Consider the following 24412-nt stretch of genomic DNA (forward strand, 5'->3'; position numbering starts at 1 on the left):
ATTTTTTTTGCAGAACGGATTTTATTTTTACAGAACACATTTTTCGTAAACTAGTTAAAATATTTAAAACTTAACAATGTCCTGAAGAAAGAAACCACAAAAAAAGAACAAATTAGCATACACCTATTGATTACGTGAATTTCTATGTTTAAATTTCCTATAATCACAATGTGTTAGAAAATTAGTCCTTTTATACTTTCTGGTAGTACCTTGTTACCTACTTAGGAGATGGCGTCAGTTAGTTCCACTTTTTTCAAGTTAGTTGGCGTTAAACCTAAAACTACACTGCAAATGCTTCAAATTTAATAATGTATTGAAATCGTCTTTGTAGTTACGCAATGTTAGAATTCCTATTTATAAACGTTTTTTTTTTATTTTATGTTTTATTGCCTCTTTTAGAACACAAACACAAAAAAGAAAAAAAAAGGAAAAGAAACAGGTTCTCACAACCAGAAGCGGCAACAACAACAGCAACAACAACAAATTCATGAGCAACAACAACAACAAATTCATAAGCAACAACAACAACAAATTCATCAGCAACAACAATAACAAATTCATCAGCAGCAATAACAAACTCATAAGCAACAACAACAACAAATTCATCAGCAACAACAACAACAAATTCATCAGCAACAACAACAACAAATTCAGGAGCAACAACAACAAATTCATAAGCAACAACAACAACAAATTCATCAGCAACAACAACAACAAATGCATCAGCAACAACAACAACAAATTCATCAACAACAACAAGCCCTTAGAGAAGTGTGGAGGAATGGAGAAAAATTTATTCTACATTCATTTGTCAGAAGGGTAAGTAACCTGATATAAATCCTTTTTCGCTCTGATAACTATTTAATCCTAATGGTTTACTTATTTAATTATTTTAGAATTCAAGGAGGGCAGTAAAGAGAGTGGCGTAAGTTTTTGCTACTTATTCATGTAAATGTGTTATCACACTGTGCTATATACTTAGAGATATTCGTTGTCTGTTGCAGGGAAAATGATGGTGCGCCAGGTTTGGTTAAAGTTAGGCGGAGGAGGTTAAATCGAGAAATAGGAGAAAATGAAGATGTCCATAATGAGTACGTTTACCGTTCTACAATGAAATGGTTTTCCCGTTTTTAGTATTGAGCAACAACAACAACAAAATGAGCAGCAAAATCAACAACAAATTGAGCAGCAACAGCCACAACAACAGTCGCAACAGCAACAAGCCCCAAAAGAAGTGTGGAGAAATGGAGAAAAACTTATTCTACATTCAGTTGTCCGAAGGGTAAGAAACGTGATATAAATCCTCATTCGCTCTAATAACTATTAAATCCTGATGGTTTACTTATTTAATTATTTTAGAATCCGAAAAGAGCAGTGAAGAGAGTGGCGTAAGTTTTTGCTACTTATTCATGTAAATATTACACTGTGCTATATACTTATAGAGATATTCGTTGTCTGTTGCAGGGAAAATGATGGTGCACCTGTTTTGGTGAGGGCAAGGCGGAGGAGGAGGTTAAACCCAGAGGATATTCGCGAAATATTTTATTGCACATTTATAATGTTTTCTATAAAAAGAAATTATCATGGCGAAGAAAATAAATTCTGTATTGAGTTCCTTATAACGGAAACTGTATACGTTGTATTATTGTGTGATAATAGAACCTGAAGCAGTAGCACCCATGCCAGTGCAGAAGGAGGAGGACATAGTTCCGTAAGTAAATTATAATATAGTTAACAGAATCCTGGAGCATGGCATAAAAGCTAAATTAGTTAAACAAACTACTACCTCAGCCATAATTCCTATGAAAGATCTTACAAACTAAAAAATATGAAAAATGATTAACACAAATTCAATTTGCATTAGGATTCCCCATTTGCCATGGATATATGCTCACGTGTTTTGGGCATCTACTTTCATTATTTTGATGTAACGCATAAGTTCTATTTTGAACGTTTTACGCCAATCAAATACTGAGGCACGAAAAATTCAGGGTGTTTTGTATTTTCAACTGGATCAAAACGCTACACCTTAGAATATCTTGAGGTATTTCGACGCGACGTAGAACAGGTAAAACAATGGATGATAGCTATTGTCGTGTTATGTTAGATATCTCATTAAACTTTCCCAGTGAACTGGTTTACCAACCTCCAGAACTGGCTTAAAGAAAGGAACTTATTTTTCCATTTAGGCGGAGTTACATAATACGTTTCCACTGCCATAGGACGCAATAAAATTTTCTGTTAATTGATAAAAGGCGTAATTGCAATCCTTGAGAGCGGAGTTTATGAATTACAAAATTTACGAAACGTATTGATTGCATTGCTTTATTTACTTTGTGATCAAACGAATCACATCAAACAATGAAGGCAAGCGGCTTTTAGATTGTCTGCTTAGAGCTTTGGTAGTTTCGCGTCATTCTTTTCTAGAATGTACCCTTAATGGTGTTCAACTTACGCCTGCTCTCCACTTTAGAAAACTTCCACCAAACAGAACCGAGAAGAACACTACTGCTTGAAATTTCCATATACTGGTGCACTTTTTCCACACAGAAATTTAAATAATTCTCACTAAATAGAATGATGTGATTGGTTTACTAATTTTATACCGGTCGTTTTCGCACACAGGAAGTTGATCTCGATTTTACTTTCCCCGGATCAGAACAGGAAGGAAAATTTTTAACTCACATGGTGTGAACATTTTATGCATGCTTAGAAGCTTTTTTGTTCCTGTCTAGAAGTGGAAAATAGCTTTTACTGACTGAGGCTATATTTTCGTCAAAATTGACACAACAAATTTGAAAGATATTAAAATGATTACTTGTTCGCAGATAAGAAATGTTTTGTTTTTTACAAGATTTGTCATTCTGATCACAAAGCATAATGGAGATGGATATTTTGTATAACCTACCGGTACGCAAATTAGAAAACAGGATTAACTTTTAAAACCTACGCACAGCAAAACACAAAATATTGATATCTGTCCTCTTTAAATCTTGTCCTGAAAGACAAATCAAAAATCGGGTAAAAATATATACAATTGATGAAATGCAATAAACATTTTTTTACCTTTTGTTGAGACTCGTGAATCAATCCTTATTTTTATGCAATTCTCATATTAATATTGAAAAAAATTATCAAAACAATAAAAGAACCAATAATTTTTCCAAATTCGGAATATGATTTTGGTGTCATTTTGATCAAGTATTAGACTACTCTTTAAAATATTCCTAATTTTATAGATATTAAGAGTGAAGTCTACCTATGTATTTTTTCTCTTAAAACCAGCTATCGTGCATTATTTTATAACTTCGTGATTGGATGTATTCTGATGGTGTGGTAAATTGCAAACTCAATTAAAATTTAAGAGATTAGCTAAAACAAACCGCCGTTTGTATTTAAAAAAAGTCGATAAGGCCTGTGGAGTATTCCACTTAGACAAAAGGACAATAGAAATGTAGGTTGTTTTAGACTTTTTGCTGACGCCAGCAGTACAAATACACAATAAATGAATTTAGAAACTTGTTTTCATGTTTCCTCCATTGTGTAGAGCTTACACTTCTGATCAAGAAAATGTATATAATCGTGTGGATTTGATGAGTGATTAATGAAATATAAGGGTTTAAAAATTTTGCTGACGTCGGCATGGCCCGTCAAAATACAAATTATTTTTGTAAAAAATTTGTATACCTGTTGCCTTCATCGTAAAGATCTGGAAGCGCTGATTAAGAAAATGTATAGGATCATGTACTGTGGATAAACAGTTGGAGAGATTTTGGGTTTTGAAGGTTTTTTGATGACGTAATCAACCCGTCCATTCCGAAACGGATTCGGGGACCCAAGTTTATGAAAATTACCCAAATTAGTCTTAAGTGGTCCCTTGTTACCCACGCGGTGATCATTGACGTCACCACCTCGTTTCCAAGTTATTTGGCCTCAAAATTGTAAGTGCGCTGTAATGGCTTCATTAATTTAATATAGGATATTGACGTTAAAGTAGTGTTATTGACGTCGCGCCGTATTCGGCGACTTCAAAGAAAATTTCCGCAACATCAAAGGAAAATGTCGATATCCACTATGACCGTCACATACACTTCGTATTATTATATTAGACTAAATAAATTTATCGCATAAATATTGCAAAAATGCTATTATAACTTTCTTTCTGCCTTTATAACCATATATTTATATACCACGAAGAATCCTACAATGCACTATTCTTAGAAATCTAAAATAGATTGCTTGAAAACTTTTTAGCTCGAGTCTTAGCCCTCAATGTAAAAAACAAGAAGGTCTGTAATAAAGATGCAAGGGTAGCATACTAACATGTGTATAAAATGACAGAGCTGATCGTTTTACAGCAATATATGTGCGTTCTGTTTTCAGCAAAATATTTTCGTAGGAGGAAATGCTAGCATGACGGTACACAGAGACATAAAAAAACTGATTGTGTTAAGCTAAGCATTTGCTCCCAATACATAACTGTGTGTAAAGGTGTATTTCTCCCAATGCAAAATATAATAAAAAAGGCATTGTTCAAACGTTCGATCAAAATGGAAAACGGTTTAAACTATAAATCATAAATCTTATGGGACGGCTTTGTTTTATTATCCTCATGTTTCATTGTTAACGTTAAGTACAAAACTTCGCACGCGATAATTCTTTCCGTTTTCTCAATCCACTCTTCACAATTTTCATATTTATACAACCAGAGTTTTCTTCACCAATTATGGTACAGTGACGGATTCAGGAAATTGTGGACAAATCAGAAAGTACTAAATCATTACAAATCACAATTCAACAACCTGCAAACTTTTTAAAATCAAGGGAAAAAAATTAATTCAAATGTGTTTCACATGCAGTCTACATCTTACGAAGACATTAAGGAAATTATGAAATGCACTGTTCTGTACTATCTCCATAAAAACTATAATTATAATTAAAATAATCCAAAAAAATGAATTAAACTATTTTTTTATCATTATTATTTTTAATTTTAACTGTTATTTTATTCTATCTGATCTTATTACCCATAATTTTATATTTTATTATTTTATTATCTTTATCATTATTATTTTACAGGGCAACTTTTATATAAATATTTTAATTTTATTACGCATATTATTTTATTATTTTAATTTCATTACGCATATTATTTAATTTTATCTTTTTTGTATTATGACTTTCAAATTTCATTTTCTATATAAATATTTTCACTCTATCTTATATTATTTTACATTGTCTTTTTATCATTGTGATTTTAAATTTTAAATTTTACTTTAACTTTTTGTTCTTTTATGCTTACTGTTTAAAATTTTAACTTTTATCAGTATTTTATATTTTATTATTTTATTCTGTACTTTTATCATTATTGTTTTAAATTTTACCTTTTATATGTATTCTTTTACTTAATTTTAATCATTATTTTATAATTTTAACTAAATTTTTTTAATTTTTTGTACTTTAATGCTTACTGTTTATAATTTTAACTTTTATCAGTATTTTATAATTTTTCATTTCATTAATATATTTTATCAGTTTTATCATTACAATTTTAAAAGTTTTCTTTTGTTTTCGGTTTTCCTATTTCATTAAATATTCTGTTGTTACAAACGTTAAAATCATTCTGTTTTACCAAAAGTGTTGTTGCTACTTAAAATTTGTTGCTATAGGTGAATTCCATCTCCCTAATTTTATTGTCGCCACCTATAATTTGTTGCTATAGGTGAATTCCATCTCCCTAATTTTATTGTCGCCACCTATAATTTGTTGCTATAGGTGAATTCCATCTCCCTATTGTCTTGCTGTCACTTAAAATTTATTGCTATAGGTGAATTCCATTTCTCTAATTTTCTTGTTGCTATATAAAACTTGTTGCTATAGGTGAATTCCATTTCCCTCATTTTGTTGTCGCCACTTAAAATTTGTTGCTGTAGGTGAATTCCATCTCCCTAATTTTGTTGTTTCTGTTTAAAATTTGTTGCTATAGGTGAATTCCATCTCCCTAATTTTGTTGTTGCCACTTAAAATGTGTTGCTATAGGTGAATTCCATCTCCCTAATTTTATTGTCGCCACCTATAATTTGTTGCTATAGGTGAATTCCATCTCCCTATTTTCTTGCTGTCACTTAAAATTTATTGCTATAGGTGAATTCCATTTCTCTAATTTTCTTGTTGCTATATAAAACTTGTTGCTATAGGTGAATTCCATTTCCCTCATTTTGTTGTCGCCACTTAAAATTTGTTGCTATAGGTGAATTCCATCTCCCTAATTTTGTTGTTTCTGTTTAAAATTTGTTGCTATAGGTGAATTCCATCTCCCTAATTTTGTTGTTGCCACTTAAAATGTGTTGCTATAGGTGAATTCCATCTCCCTAATTTTGTTGTCGCCACCTAAAATTTGTTGGTAAAGGCGAATTCCATCTCCCTAATTTTGTTGTTGCCACTTAAAATGTGTTGCTATAGGTGAATTCCATCTCCCTAATTTTGTTGTCGCCACCTAAAATTTGTTGGTAAAGGCGAATTCCATCTCCCTAATTTTGTTGTTGCCACTTAAAATGTGTTGCTATAGGTGAATTCCATCTCCCTAATTTTGTTGTCGCCACCTAAAATTTGTTGGTAAAGGCGAATTCCATCTCCCTAATTTCGTTGTCGCCACTTAAAATTTGTTGCTATAGGTGAATTCCATATCCCTAATTTTGTTGTTTCTGTTTAAAATTTGTTGCTATAGGTGAATTCCATCTCCCTAATTTTATTGTTGCCACTTAAAATGTGTTGCTATAGGTGAATTCCATCTCCCTAATTTTGTTATCGCCACCTAAAATTTGTTGGTAAAGGCGAATTCCATCTCCCTAATTTTGTTGTTGCCACTTAAAATGTGTTGCTATAGGTGAATTCCATCTCCCTAATTTTGTTGTCGCCACCTAAAATTTGTTGGTAAAGGCGAATTCCATCTCCCTAATTTTGTTGTTGCCACTTAAAATTTGTTGCTATAGGTGATTTCCATCTCCCTAATTTTCTTGTTGCTATATAAAACTTGTTACTATAGGTGAATTCCATCTCCCTAATTTTGTTGCTTCTGTTTAAAATTTGTTGTTATGGGTTAATTCCATTTGCCCAATCTTGTTGTTATTTTTATAATTAGTTGTTCCGGGTGAATTCCATCCCACCTTGGTTTTTGTTGTTGTTGTTAAGGATGAATTCGATCTCCCCAACTAATTGTACAGTATTTAATATTAATATTTTTTTATTTACTATTTACAGTATTTACTAATTTTATTGTCGCCACCTAAAATTTGCTACTATAGGTGAATTCCATCTCCCTAATTTTGTTGTTTCTGTTTAAAATTTGTTGCTATAGGTGAATTCTACTATTTTACTATACTGTTATTTCTATTTGGTGAACTCCATCTCCCATCACAAAATTCTTATATATAAAAATTTTTGGATATAATTGCTATAAATTTTTCTACGTTTTTAGAATAGTTTATAACAAAAAAATATTTTTTCATATATAATCAATTTAAAACCAAAAAAATATTTTTATATATAATAAATTTTTTCTTACGAGTTTTTTTTATTATGAGTTTTAAATAATAAAAAAACCCCAGAAAGTGCCAAATTTTTAATATCAGCAAAAAACTTTTACATGTATTTATTCAATTTCTTTATTAAAAAATATGCCAGTTAATTAATTTGTTCCCTTAAGAAAAAAACTTGTCACATATCAACAATTTCAACAGTTGATTAAACATCTATACGATTTGTACCTTAAAAAGAGTGAACTTTTTCTAGAAAGACAGTTTTTTAAGTTGTTCAGTTATTAAATAGTTAGTTTACTTCTTCAAATAGTTACGTTTGAAATAGACTTTTCACAGCAAAGTATAACCAAATTTAACAATTTGCCGTCCATGTTGTCAAAGCTGATTTTTACCAAAAGACATATTTCCAGAAAGCTCATGGTATCGGATATTGTTCTCTATACAAAGGTAAAATTCTAAATAACTGCAATTACTCTGTTTTTCAAACATTTGATTTTTTAACATTTGCGTCTGATACTTACTAATTTCTTAAAAGTCCCAATCTTTACTTCTAAACACACAATGTGGTATGTATTTCTCAAACTGAACCCTTATTTATGTTAACACATAAATAATATTTATGTGTTAACATTTTATTGTAAAATTTTTAGAAACAAAACAAAACAAAAAAAATGGACCAGAAGAAATATCCTACACCTGATGCTCTTCCATGAACATATATTCAAAAGAAGTTTCAAATAGAACTTTCATAGCAATGCATAACTAATTTCGACAATTTGCCGTCCATGTTGTCAAAGCTGATTTTTACCAAAAGGCGTATTTGCAGCATGCTCATGGTATCTAATATTTTTCTCTATAAAAAAGGTAAAGTTCGATCGCAATTGTTGTGTTTTTTCAAAAATTTGATATTTTGAATCCTGCGTCTACTTCTTTCTAATATTCATAAAATTCCTAATGTTTACTTCTTAATAAACAATGTGGCATGTCTTATTCAAACCCATCCCTTTTTCCTTTTATGATGTTTAAGATTTTAACTTATTGTAAACATTTTTAGACAAATAAAAATAAAATCGAGCAGAAGAAAAATCCTACACCTGATTTGCAGCTATGAACATTCATTTAAAAGATTGAGTTTGTACTTGGTTAATTAAGCCACAAAATGCAATAGAAGGTATGAACTTGTTTTTCTAGTTTAGAATCCGCGATTTCCGTAAGTAAACAACTGACCGCTTGTTTGGCTTTTTATTATTCATGTATTCATTTTATTCTATTTAAGTGAGCATAGTTTCTTTAAGGCATGTAAGAATATGGGTAAGTTTTTAATTGGTGATGATAAATCAAGGGGTTTCTTTGTATTCTCTATTTCAAGAAACAGTGGAATAGTGAAAAAATTAATATATCAAAAACATTTTGCAAAATGGAGAAATACAAAAAGTGATTGTTAAAGCAAACATGTGTATATTATTTATAAATATTACTGAGTAAATGTGTACCTTTTTTTAGATCAAACTTTGCCTGCACATATAGAGATTTAAAGGTTTAAAGATGAAAACTTCAAAAGTTGCTATAATGAAACCGCTGCTAAACATATTCTTTTAATTTTTCACCTAAATCGTCAGCGAAACAATTCAATGTCTTTGCTGCTACAGGAAACCTCAAACCCATTGTATTAAGATGTTGATGATTGCTGATGCACATTTCTGTAATCACAAAACAATGTTGGCATATGGAATATTAGAGTGATTTCTAATGCTGGAGAGTTTAATCTGTCAGGCACTTTCACAGATCTTATGATGGCAGAGAGGTCGGAAGAATCATTTTAATCTTTTTGAAAGCAGCAATAAAGAAATAGTTTCGGCTACCTAATTCAATCAAAATCGTCACATAAAGCATTATCTAATCCGACTTAATGTTGGCGCTGTCGGTAGTGGTTCTTATATTGAAGGATATACTCTCATTTCTCCCAAAAATTTTAGTCAACAAACTAAATCAAATGTAAAGACTGAAGCAAAATCTCAACACGATTTTATTCAGGTAACTGGTTAAAAAAATCTTTCAGGTAAAACATTACAAAGAGAATAGGAATATTAGTAAGTATTGGTTTGTTGTGGTGTATATGTAGATGTATTCTTATAATTTAAAATCCGAAATAGAATTGAAATGTGTACACAAGCAGGAAAATATTTAACCTACATGATTGGAACATCTTAGTACTGCTAGTACTGGTACTGCTTTTGTACCTGTCATTTAGCTTTAAATACTATTAGTTACATAAGAGCAAACACTTGATTGTCGTGTTGTTAAGGGATTCATCGTTTGGTATGAAGGTATTGCTGACAAAATAGGTAGTTATTATACGAGAATGTCTCATGGAATATTTTTAGTTTAACGATAAAAGAATTAGTAATGACTTTATTTGTCAAATCTTATAATTAAAACTGAAAATCAGTTTCATTGAGGCGCCACTTCTATTGTGTTAACTCATTATTGCCACGCGAGCGCTAATCTTTGTGCCGGTTGATATTGTACTACGTCCAATCAATTTTTTTTTATAATTTAGCATAAAGTATATAAATAAATTATACCATGTTTTAATAAATTAATGGTAGTGTAAAAAGTGCAGTCCAACTTCATTGAGATATTGTTAAGTATCGTTATTGAGCGAGCTTGTTGCGTGAAGACGTTATTTGCATACGAAATATTTATCGAATGGATCTGATTCATACATTGCAATTTCGTCATACTGATTTACCTAAGTACCTGAAAAAATTTCACTAACATGTTTCCTTGATATTTTAAGAAAGAACAAGGAATTATAATATGATAGTGCCGAATATCAAAATATTAAGTTACTGCGAGTGATGATAATGCTAAGAGTATAGTACTGCACTTCATCAATTCTATAATTAAATGCTCAAAGGAGACATTCGTTCTGTCAGATCTATTATGTTGACTACTATATAGTGCTAAAGAAATGAATTAAATAAACAACTAATACAACGCTTTTAAGGTTTTATTAACAAAGATATTGCATTACAAATGCGCTGGTACTGTCGTTCGTTGTTTAGTGTTTAGTGTTTCTGCATCTACTGTAGATCATAAGGTGAAGTTAATTGATGAGATGCTTTCAGCTAATTAACTGTAAACAATTTAGTCGTGGTGCTTTTGGAATATCCAGTGTGGTAGCTCAATCCACACCCATTCGTGAAATATATCTATAGGTAAGAAATAACTAGCACTGGTGATTAACGTGGAAAGTTAAAGAGTACATGCAAACCACATTCCACAATATTTTTTTTCCAAAGGAGTTCTAAACAGAATATACTACAAGTAAAACAATCAACACCAAGTGTGACATAAATTGGGCCAAGTGTTAAAGTGTATCTATTTAAGATGAACAGTTATAATACGAGGTTACGTGTATTCCAGGTTGCTGATATTGTGACACTGGAATATAACTTGTGAAATGTTTTGCAGGCTATTTTTATTACGGCAAGATCAATTTGTTTGACTTTTAGTAACAACCGTAAATTGATAACTTATATGCCACAATAGCGGCCCAAAAAAGACTAGCGGTTGCGCTTCCAGACTTCTGAAGTCCGTTTTTTAAATAACATGGAACGTTTCTAGAATATATGTCTTTCTGTTAAATTAGTCATGTAAAATGGTGTACATCTCTTAATATAATCTGATACAACAAAGTAAAAATGGAATAGTACTTAGTAAAATATGGTATGAGAGGCTAAAATCTGACTTTTCCTGTTCTGCAGGTGGAATCCTAAAAAATCGTTAAATCTGGTTATTCACGTGTTCAATGTTTACACAGTGATTGAAATAAAGTTGTGTTCTAAGTTTAAAGTTTAAAGGATAATCTTAACGAAAGTTATTTTATTTTTCCGATTAAAAGATTTTAAGGGGTTGTTACGACTAATGACTAATATAAGGCTTTGAGAGGTATAGAATAGATAAATATATAAACTCAGTAAGTATCATAGCTATGCAGTATGGCAAAAATGAGATATTTAAAATAAACCGACCAGCGGATCGAATAGCCTTAGTGTAAGATAACAACTGGTTTGTTATATTATCTTTGAAAATCTTGAACAGTTGGGGCCGGACTGGCTTAGGTCTGTAATACTTCAACCCTTTAAGACTTTTCGCTTTCGGAACAGGGCAAAATCGTGCATTTCCCATACATCGGGGGAAGTAATTTTTCTCAATAGCATTTTTTATGAAGTGTGTTACCGCTAATGAAACTGTATCACTGACATGTTTTATAATTCTAACAGGAATTTAATTGTACCCTGTAGAACCATCGTTCTTTAACAAACCTTGTGTCTTGTGCACGAACTTTTTTACCAAGTGGAAGTCAATCTGACGAGAAAGAATTAGACGAGTCACTGTATCCAAGCACTAATGGCTGCAAGGCCATCCCTTGTTGCACTTCAGCTTTATCTGCTTCGAATACCAATTCTGTTGTCACTCCAACGACTGTAAACTGTCAACTTTTCCAATTCAATGAGCGCTATTAATGCATACAATTGAAGCGATAAAATCATCACAAAGTCATGCTCAATATCATAACGAACAGCAGCAATTTGTTTGTTTGTTTACCTGTTTATTTTTTTACTTTCTCTTGCATATAAACAGCTTGTTGGCGGTGCAAATACGACCAACGAAGCGCTAGTTTGAATCGACATTAAAACTCGACTTTATTGTTAATTCAGTAACTATCAATAATCCTACCATCGAACTTTAAGCCACAATTTGATTTTCATTATCAGAATGTTTTACTGATGTACGCATAAGTACGTTGTATTTTTTACTTTCCAATCTATATTCACAGCGCACAAGGTAAATGTATTATTTAATTGCAAGCAGCAACTGGCGTTAGTGTCCCTTTTTTTTGTTGTAGTGTTGTAATGATGTGCTAATAATAGTGTCTTCTGATCGAGTTCTATGATTAAAATGGTAGAAGTGATTTGTTCCTCGACGGCATGTAGAACGGAATATCAAGGTATTTATAATTGTATTACATCATAAAACCGGGTACAAGTATAATTTGTCTACTCTCTCACTAGAAACATATTAGGCCTGAAATATCACCCTGTCTGTTTGTCTTTTGTTTGCAAAATAGGATGGTAAAACTTCATCACAACACAAATTATGCACTTACGTACAGCGCCAATTTAAAATTTAATTTTCTCAATACTGTCCCTCACAGTCAATAACTGGTGTAACGCGCAATCAAATGCACTTCCTTCCAACGATATCCAACTGTGTCGGTCTGTATATTTACCATGGCAAAAATAACCATGTACCGTTCCACTTATTGCTAACACGCCACCGAATGTGCATAGTACAAACTAACGGAAGGAATTTAACTGTTTCATTCTGAACATTTCCCACGACAGAAAAAACCATGTACCGGCCCTCTCATTGGCAGTATGATTCTCCATGAGCTAAATATTAGTAAACAGACCAAGCCTCTATAAATGCAATAAACTACTATAAACACTGAACAATTATCTGATAATTTCAATTTCGCACGTTTGTAATGGTGCAATCGTTCTGGGGCCTGCTACTGGTATTAGTGATGGTCCCGAGTGGTGCCGAGATAGTGTAGCAGCTCAATCTAGATTTTATTTGAAAATATTTTATTAGGCCTTGCTATATTAAGCAGATATCACATATCGATCTGTAAAAATCGAAATCTATGTACTTGCTTTGCCATGCCAGAAGTAGCTACACCAAGGAAAAAGTATATCAGATATAAGTCATACAAAAAAAGGTAATTACAAAATTTCAACGCTGTAGAGTTTGTAACACGTCATATCAACTATTTGGTCTATTGCATACAGCAACCTCTTCCGAACAGCTATCAAATCACAAAAAATAAGAATCATTTCCGTATGATGTATATCTGCCGCAATATTTCAATCCAAAGTATCAAAGGAAAGGTTTTCCTAACAGACCTAAACTAGTAATCAATAAAAATCAATCATTTTAATTTTATGTATCAAGAAAACAGTGCAAACGTGCCGTGCATTCGTAATAGATGTAAATATTGATTTAACTTTGTTTACATTTACGTTTATTTTAACGACATCAACATTAAATCACCCATTGCGTAACGTTAAAAAGAGCCTTACCTTTTACAGTTTATAAAATTCTTCTCTAGATTATACACCGTGTATTTTATAAGAATAGTGAGTTTTCGTTTCAGCCTTAATGCTCGTAGCTAAATTATTCTGAATAAATTCTTAGCATGGCCATGGTCTGGAAATAAATAATGCCTTAGTATAGGGCTAGCTGAACTTCCGTGGAAGAATCCACTAAATGTCTCATGGAATTCAAGTCAGGGATACCAAACAAAAACATAGTAATTTGAATTTCTAAAACTCACAATCCAACCTCGGCTCTTCGTCTCTTTTTTATAACGGGACGGCAAGAAAAGGAAAAAGCCCTGGGATCGAGATTGCTCACAGTCTGCATTACTCTATATTTATATTCGTTAAAACAGAACGTTTGAAAATATAAGTAGGTGCAACAAAAAAGAAAAAACTGCATAATGTCTAACAAAATCAAAGGCGTCTGACTAACCTTACGTCAAAGACCAAATTCTGTTAAAACTTTGTCAAGCCAGAAGTACACCAGGAAAAAAATATATTAGACATTAAAAAATCCAACATATTTTGCTTATCAACTCACAAAATAGAAAAAGGAAAACTTGAATCATTGCTGTACATTGTTTATCTACCCCAATATTTCAATCCATAATATTAAAAGAACAGTTTGCCTAACAGACCTACACCTATAATCAAGAAAATCAATTATCTTGGTTTTTTGTAATGTAAACATCGATCATTTTTTGCTTTCTCCCAAATGGTCAATTGCAACATCATCAACGAGCTTTTTCTACGCAATTTGTTTTTTTACACGCGTTAAACAACTGAGCCATTGCGCCTTGAATAAAAAAAAATTCAAATTCTAAGAATAATCCTAATGAATTACCCCATTAAAAGGATTTTATAAGAGCTTTAAAGCGGTATGGGGCATAAAAATTTCACATACCTTTCACATAGGTATCTAATAGATAAATATAAAAATTCAGAAGAACAAAGCCATGCATCATATTATAGTCTTGACTATGATGATATTCCTCAAGTCAGGAGCAGCTGTGACTCAATTTTTTAACTTTTGAGATAACTCCGTTAATAAATTAAAAATTTTTTGTTGCAGTGACGAAAAAGTGCAGCCACTGCTCCTTCTTTTGTTTAGAATAACGACAACAACAGTGAACCACCACACTCTGTAGTTTTGAAAACTATCGCTGTTTTATAAGAATAGTGTGTTTTCGTTTCAGCCTCCATATTGTTAACCTTTTTTGCAAATAAAATCCTCATTTTTCTTAATATGTTTTTAGCATGACCATGGCCTTAATTTATATAACAAAGGCTGCTATAACTTGATAAAGCTAATGCCAAACGGCCAATTGCTTTAGACAGAAAAAAAGTTCAGTTTGTTTCATATACAATAAAAGGTAATCCTCTGATCGATTTTGTGCTTAATGCAAATTCTTACATTTGGAACAAACAATCAAGCTTAAACTTATTCTTAGAAAATTCTGAACTTCTGACTCATCGTTTAGAGTTTAATATTTTAAAAAAAGCGCTCACAGGAAATATTTTCCGGCTCAAGACACCACAAGGAATTTAATGGGAAAGTTTAGCTCCGATAGTTAAGACGGGTAAAATATTTTTATACACCTAACATCATTTTGCCTTCTAAATATTCAAACAACACACCTGCTTTACTTTCGCGTTTTCAGTAGGTATAAAAGTAAGCAACCTCGGTCACATAAAAAAGAAATGGCAAATATAGAAGAACAAATAAAGTTAAAGGCAACCCCTTGATGAGTAAACATTGGAATGCTTTGTTTCGAATAACTACAAACTAACTACAAAAGATATGAAAAAGAGACAACCTTTTTAACTTCGGTTTTCTTTCTCCAGTTAATAAACAACTAGTTTCCGTGAGATGCGGCACGCGCATAATAAACCGGGGGTAAAATTAAATTATTTAACACATTACGGCCACGGAGAGTGCTGTAGCATAAATGACAAATCGAGTCCCTGTTTCCTCGTTTGACGACTAAGTTTTTTTAGTAAATTTTAGCACAGCGTCATAAGAGTGAGCCGTGATTGCGTTTCGTGTCCAGAAAGACAGCATTCTTTAGTCTTCTTTTATGCCCCAGCCTTACCCTACTGCGGATGCTCCCCATACACACTCCTTTGCAGAGCCGAAACTAAACTCCATTTCTTTTTAATAGTACCTTGGCGGGATTTTTTGCAATTTTTTAATGGAATAAATAATTTTCATTTTACATTTGGGATAAAGTCGCAATATATGTAAACTGCGGAAGAAATTCTCGAAGACATTCTCATGAACTTAAACCTCAATCAAATTGAAAAAGATGGATGATATATTTTGCGTTAGACTTGCTATAACAAAGCACCTGGATTTTAAGATCAAACTTATTAAAATTTAACTTGAAGATGTTGTTCTATGCAATGTAATAATTTTCTTTTGTTATTAAATTTGTTCGAAAAATCTTAAACCGAAATCTCTGATATTCTGATAAAAAATGTCTTTGTGAGTAAAATTTCAATTTGTACTTACTCCGATTAGAATCTAGATCAGTTGAAATGTCTTGCACGTGATTTATTTGATGTCAGAAGGCTATTCTTACCAAGCCTGCAGAGAGCGTTGCAATCTTACCACTTAACAATTGTTGGATGATCATTCACTATTGCCGGGAGTGGACTAATGCAAGCCATGGCTTCATAAAAAAGTGATATATCGGTTATTTGCACAGAAGTCGTTTTCTCCAAAGTTTGCATGGTTTTGTAAAATTTATACCAATGTAATTTATTTGCGAACCAATTTTCGCGCCCTTGCGCACAAAGAACAAATTTTGTACAGTAATTACTTGCCAAGCATTTCACTTGAATACTTTTTGAGAAATAGAACTGATTGCGGAAAAGTGTTTTAAGCGTCGATTTTTTCTTTCTGTTTATTAAGAATCTAAACGTGTACGACAGATATTGTGATGAAATAAGTTAATAATGATATTACACAAGAATTTCCAATGCGCAAAATAAATTTTCTTCAGCTAAGTGTAACACCAATAAGATAATTCCGACAGTGGCAAGACATGGCGAATAAAAAGCTTGACTGTTATGGTTCCTCTTAACAAAATAATGTTTTTGTGCTGATGTATACAATTTCTTAACAATAGCAACCACATCCATAAGCTATCAAACATGGATGTACCAAATAGTAGCATGAGCAAAATCAATTAAAATTGTTTTATGTAAAATGGTTTGTTTTCCTTTGCACAACGCATACTTATTAACATAACTATTTTAAAAACTAGGGATCTTGTAATCGATAACACCAATAATTTTATTCATAGCAGTACTAACTGTCGTCCAAACATTACCATATACTGATGATATACGTACCTTGTCCTTGAAAACACTTATACAGAACACCACCAACACATCCTACAAACTTATCGAAAACAAACAACTGATTTAATCTCAACAATATCATAACCGTTGCATACAATTAAAGCGATAAAAAAATCACTAAGTCATGTCCGATATCATAACGAAGAGCAGCAGTTTCGAATCCGTTTACTCAGCCATCAGGTGCGCTAAGAAGTTGAATATGTGCTTACAATAGTTTCTGTAACATATCCAGGCTAACACCTTCCTTAATCATTCTTGTTCGATGATTTGTGTAAAATCACATAATGATTGTGAATATTCTGACTAGTTAGTCTTTAACAATCGCAATCTTATACACACAACCATGAGCATTATTTGTTTTTATTTCTTTGTTTTTTCCTTTATATGAACAGCTTGTTAGTGATGCAAATGCAGCCAGCGAAGCGTTAGTTTGAAATTAACATTAAAACTCTATCTTTTTCTTAATTTGCTAAAGTTTGCTAATTATCAATAAACCTGCCCTGCGAACGTTTAAATTGTAGTAGAGGTGATTTGCTTGTCCACGACGCTATTTATAGCGGACTATCAAATTAATTTAATTGTATCGAAATATCACCTAGGAGAACGATTATATCAAGTGTGTTATTTTCCCGCTGTATAAACCTGTCGCGAATACAAAAGTACTAATTTATTTGCGTCTCACATTCCAACAGATGTGTATGACAACCACTTATGCGCTTTCTTCCATTGATCATGTTAACAAAATGTTTTGTGCCATTCTCAGACGATATGTCGTCGCCTGATTTTGCAAAAGTTGATTCAAACAGGACATTTAATTTTTGTTTGCGCTGTTGCTTTGTTTCATAGTCACTCTGAGCAAAATAAGAGTTTAAGATTTAATAACAACACAATTTATGCACTTACGTACAGCGCCAATCTGCAATTGAATTTTCTCAATTCTGACCCTCACAGTCATTGACTGGTGTAACACGTCGTTTTGACTAACCGAATAAATCCAACCGTTTCAGTCAATATATTTACAATGGCAAACATAACCATATATCAATCCTCTCATTGCCAACACAGAACACAGCACTGCGCATAGTACAACCTAACAGAAAAAATCCACCCGTTTCAATCTAAACATTTCCTATGGCAAACAAAACCATCATTTCCAGTACAAAATTTTCAGGAGCTACATATTGTATAAACAGACTAAGTTTTTAAAATCGTTTTGCGGCTTTCCAGAAAAAAGGGTAATGTGGCCTACTTTTAATTTCTCCGTTTTTAGTACTGGCGAGGGAGCGCCATTCCAGTGTAACTTTATCTACAGTCCATTTAAAAATATTTCATTAGGTCGTGTTGCACTAAGCAGATATCACACATCGATCTAAATATTTATCCAATCGATGTGAAGCAACATTTTACGAAGCGCAGCACGTGGGCAATGCTACTCAACCAGCCATTTGCTAATATGGGTGCTGGAGGACTGCCCATTGCCGGGCCATCCATTTGGCGGTATTACTACAAATAATTCAGACCTTCATAAACTGTTTTTTATGATTTCCAGAGTAAGGGAAAGTAAAGCATACAGTCGTGTAGAATATTCTCAAAAAAACAAGACATTTTTTATTTAAAGTGTTTTGGCCCGTTCGAAAAAACAAAATACGCCGATGTAGTCGTCCCCCATAATAAATTAGCCTGACGCCAAAATGATTATCTTTTTCTTTTTAAGTGGGACATACCATGTTTTATATTTTTATTTGATAGGTAAAGTAGAATTTCTTTTGTCTTGCCTAATATGGTGCGGCAGTTCCGAAAAAGTTGGTTAATCCCTTGTTTTATGTAGGAAAATAACAACATTCGAATTTAATGCAAGCAACTTCCACAGTCAGTCTGATCGATATCCGAAGGTGGATATATCAATTTTTTTACTCTCTTTTTCTGACAATTTTTTCAATAAAGTCATTTTCCTTGGATTTCACACAAATTGGTTTAATTCCATGATTTAGAGATATACTATGTATACTTTTTCTTCCGTGTAGGATAATATGGCGTTGAAGATTCTAAGACGTCGAGACAAATATTTATTAGTCCATTTATATTCTCTAACTATGTTATTGTTTATAAGCATGGATATCATTTCTTTTATGAAAAGGCACTAATAGGAGTATTAATATTTGTTGGTCGCAGCATTCCTGTCTAACGAAACTGGACTTATCTCAAAGACTTCTGGTGACAAAAATTTGGTCAAAAAACCCGAAAACAATACAAACAACACAGATAAAGTTTCTACTTTCTTCTCATATGGAATCCATCGGGATTTAGGAACGTGAGAGGTCATATCCTGGACAATCACTAGTAAAAAAAGTAGCTGGTAAATGCATTGTGGCGGGGTATCTGTGTATTATCTCCCAGTTAGACAAATTAAGAAACATGGAAAACATACACTCAGCATATAATTACAATCCAGTCTTAGCCAACAGACAAAATACAACTGTTATTACAGGAAAGACTTACTTTAAGCGTATTTAAATTTGGGTAGAACTCCACCTGAATTTGCGCAACTTATAGGATCACAAAAGAAGTTAATTACTTTATCATAGATTAACATTAATCAACGACGATTTCCAATTCCAATAAAGAAATGAAGTTTAAAAAATTGGTTATCAAACTTTTTTGTTTCGCATGTGGTCATAGAATCAATTATACTGTTTTAAATCTGTTTTTTGATTTTTTCCGTGATATATTGGAGCACGTAGCCCCCTCTCGATGCACTACAAAAATATAGAAAGCGTGCAAGCTATCAGTTGTTTTAACAAATTATAGTACTTATAATTATGCTACTTGCTGACTTGTTTGTGTTTTCTAGTCGAAGAAAAAACCCAGAATAGTAAGTTAAGGAAAATGCGAAATTTAAATTTATCAAAAATACGACTCGGTAATTATGCATTTACCTATTTTACCTTGTTTTCTAACGTAGTAGTAGTAGAATTTATTTTCACCAACAATCTACAGTGAATCTCGTGTATATATGGGCCTAGACCTAAGAATACAAGTTTATTTATATACATATATAAACATAGCATAAAATGTTGGAGGGAGGCTACCATGATAGCTAAGAGCTAGGGGTATGATAAAATAGAATTTATATAGTTTGAGACAAACCTTATCTATATATAGTAGGTTACAAGAATATGAGGCTCTCTTTGAGCTTTTTATAAGACCATCAGTGTGGTGCGGGGGTGAGTGAAGTCAACAGCCCATGTAGAGCAAACAGGTACAGGAACTGTCTTTTGATACAACTTGAGTAGAAGAAAAACATTATTCATATGTACAGTGTCAGAAATTTTAAGTATATTAAGATTTTGAAGTGTATAAATCCGTTTTACAGAAGCACTAGGTTGACCCTAGATTTGAGAACAATAAAGCAGATGAGAATGAAAAATAACATAATAATGAGGACATCACGTGGTAAAAAATGTCTAATCTTGGCTATTGCATCGTAAGCGCATTTCAGCCTAACTGCAATTTTAGTAATTTGCGATTTCCAGCTAAGGTTTAAGTGTAACAAAACACCAAGGTACTTGTGTATTCACTGTGAGAAATTCTTTTCTCACCAATCTTAAATCTCACAGGATGATTCAGAGGCTTGTTGACGTGTTTAAAGATGATGTATTCAGTCTTACTAGCATTAAAAGCTATCATATTGGCGTTAAGCCATTGCCAGAGAAACTTCAGGTCAAGATTTACCTTCTTTGTGAGACTTCTGAGGGAACTATTTATGTGAAGAAGATTGGTATCATCTAAAAAATGATACACCTCTGAGAATTTTATTGCTGAATGAAGATCATTAATATATATCAGAAACAGAAATGGACCTAGTACTGAGCCTTGAGGCATTCCATGATTCACAGGGACCTTTTCTGATATGGTGTTATTAACAAATAACGAATTGTTGTCGCCCAGAAAGGTAAGACTTAAAAAGGGGAAAAGCTTCACCTCGAATACCATAATGGGATTGCTTTTGGAGTAATATATTGTGGTCAACGGTATCAAAGGCCTTCTACAGGTGAATAAAAATAACACAAGCATAATGACCCTTATCGAGCGCATCAAGAATTATTTGGGAAATGAGGGTGTGAGAAGTAGAGTAATGTTTTCGAAATCCACATTGATGACTATCAAAATGACTTGACATTTATATTGTGTAGCTATGTGTGCATAATTCTTTTTAAATTATATCTTTAAAAGAAGACCGCATTAAACACGATAAGACACGAAAGTCACTATTGTTGTTAATTTTTGATGCTCATTTCTTCGAAAAGTTCGGGGTTATTAGTACTAACCATTCATTTTTGTTTACATTGATCACATATTAGAATTGCTAATTTATATATATATAACTTTATTTCGAGATTTTGGGTACAAAACGTTTTTTAAGAACTTTTAAGACGCATTGTGCTAAAATTCAATTGTTATCAATCGTGTTTTTGCTAGCTCTATATTATAGGTGTTTTACGGCGAATTTAACCCTAACTCGAGACCGCATTTACCCAGGGTAATTTAGCCTTGCAAAAAAGCAAAATTTTATCCCGACTTTTCGCAATAATATTTGTAGAGGTGATGATTTTGCATTCTGAAGCCACCGTTAGCTACTTGTCTTGTGATGTTAAAGTAAGACGATCCAAGCATCGATAAAACTATGTATATTAGCTAAGCCATATAATCGGAGTGGTTGACTCCTTCTCCTTAAGAATCGGATTATTTTCATTCTTTTGGGTTGGAAGGACCTTTTCAAATTGCGTTTAATTAGGAACATACTCTGATTTGTAGATGTAAGTATCAATCTTTATCAAATATAGACCAACTCCTTCATTAAAGGAATTGCTAAAAGTATTTTTAGGTAAGGTTGCAAGTGATAACAGTTTCATCTACCGTTTTGTGCATGCACAACTTGGGAGGTGTCGTACTTGGGAGGTGTTTTTTGAAAATACAAATAAATAAATGTAAATGACCAATACCTATGAAAGCCAGGAGGGGCCAAACCAAAAATCTTTGTAAGAAACCGCTATTTTTCTAAATAATCAAAAAATCTTTTCAAGAAACCATCCTTCAAAATCAAACCGAAATCTTAAAAACCTTTTTCAAAACCAAACTGATAATCTTTTCAAAAAACCATCTTTCAAACCGAAAATCTTTTCAGGAAACCATTCTTAAAAATCAAACCGAAATCTTTTCAAGAAACCATATTTCAAAACCAAACCAATAATCTTTTTAAAAAACCCTTTTTAAAACGAAAATCTTTTCACAAAACCGTTTTCGCTTCGGTTTATGACCTTTAGACAAAATAAAATTTAATTTGTTGCGACACAGTAAACAAACATGGCGCCGCACTGTTCAAAATGTGGCAGCAAAGCTGAACCTACCCACAAGTGGTGCTGAAAATGTGGGGGCAACTAGAAAAAGATTTTGAGAATAGCAAGGAAGATGACGGTTCAGAAACAATAACTCTTAAGCAGTTTACCACAACAAGTGAAAACAAGCGAAACTGGCTGTTGCGAAGAAAAATAAAGATCACCAAACGGCTACTAAGAACAAGAAATCCAAAAAAGAGAAACCAGTCTTTATTGAAGTGGGTTTAAAGAAACGAGAGCAATCTGTACTAAAAAGAATCAGAGGTCGCTTGCCTGTTGAAGTATACGAAAGGTGTAATGTCATTGACTTAAAAGCAGCTGCTATTGAAAAATATGGGAACCACGACCAATATTTTTGTGCGCTAGATGAATATGTTTTATTTTATCCAGACATGAGTGAAGTTGTTCTTTTACCAGGTAGTGGAAAAAGTTTTCGTTTGGATTTATATAAATCAGAGCTTGGAAAGCCGTATGCCAAATGTGTATTTTATCTACGCTTAAACGCAGCATTCTTTCAACAAACAAATGATTCATTTGAGGATTCGCCTAAATTGTCAATGAAAAACATTCTATCGTCTCAGTTCGACAATGAATCAGATGAAGATATTCCAGTTGTTTCAAATTTATATCCGGAATTATTCATGGAAAGAAATGATGAGGACAATAATGCAGCTGAAAATAATGAAGATATTAATAATATGTATTTTTCAAGTAATCAGAGTGCCATATTTTCAAATTCAAATGCTGTCACTAATACATCCACACTTATAGAAGCTTCATTTTCAGAGAAACTATCCTTTCTTAAACAATTTTTTTCAATGGACACTGTGCCCATTGTTTTAAATATCCGTCGTCGAAAAGTATTTTCAGATGCTAGCTATGCAGAAACTTAAATTTATTTTAAAAATGGTGTACCCTCGTTCAAAGTAAACTTCATTGGAGATAACTTAACTGATGGAGATGGCCCAAACAGAGAAAATTTTTCTTTGTTTTTTGAAGATGCTAAGAAACACATCATGCATTCTGGAGCCTCTGGACAATTTACATTTCTACACAATACTGAAAAAATGAAAAGTGGAGAATTTTCTTTCTTTGGCAATATGGTTGCAATTGCTCTTATAAGTGATGTGCTGGCCCAAGATGTCTTCTCCCTTCTTGAAAGACTTATTTGACTCAAATGATGAAAAAATATTTCAACAAGTTGTGAGTATTTTTACAGAGCGATTTGATGCTGGTGTTACAAAACCATTTCTCAAGTTGGAAGAAAAAAATGCAATTATTGAAGATATATCTTATCACTATTGTTTGTCCAATTGCAGTGAAGAAATGCAAGCAGTGCATTAGGGTATTGATTTACTAGGATTGAAAACAATCTTACATGATCATTACACAGACAGTGTGAAAGAGTAATTAAACATTGTAGGCAAACAAACTTCACAAAATGTACTGTACTGAAAGTGTTTAAAAATGTGTCCTACACATTCAGTAATGGAGGTGACGAGATCGAAACTGAAAAAAGATCTAGAGAAGAAGATATAGTATACAAGTTCACAAACTTTGTTGACAGCTTAGATGTAGAGGACTTATGCTTGAAAACCATTGCAATCGATTCAGACAGCGATGAAGAAGAAGAAGATGCTTCTAATAAAAAATTGTTGAAAAAAATTTGACAAAAAGAATCTCTCTGATTTATTGCATACAGTTCTGCTCTGGTTCAAAACTGAAACTGTTTATGTACCCGGACAATGCTTCTCGTGGTAAAAGAACTGTTGTTAGTACTTGTGCGTTGGTGATTTCATTCCCTGTGACAGCCAGATATTGCGGAACATCAGAGGCTTTGAACGAGCATTTCTTTGACGACATTGTGTCTTCACCTGGTTTCGGAAAGTTTTTGCGAAGCAATTGAGCTTTGCGAGCGAAGCTAAATTGTGGAGCACGTTTG

Source organism: Hydractinia symbiolongicarpus, chromosome 2, assembly GCF_029227915.1.
Source record: "Hydractinia symbiolongicarpus strain clone_291-10 chromosome 2, HSymV2.1, whole genome shotgun sequence".
Classification (NCBI taxonomy): domain Eukaryota; kingdom Metazoa; phylum Cnidaria; class Hydrozoa; order Anthoathecata; family Hydractiniidae; genus Hydractinia; species Hydractinia symbiolongicarpus.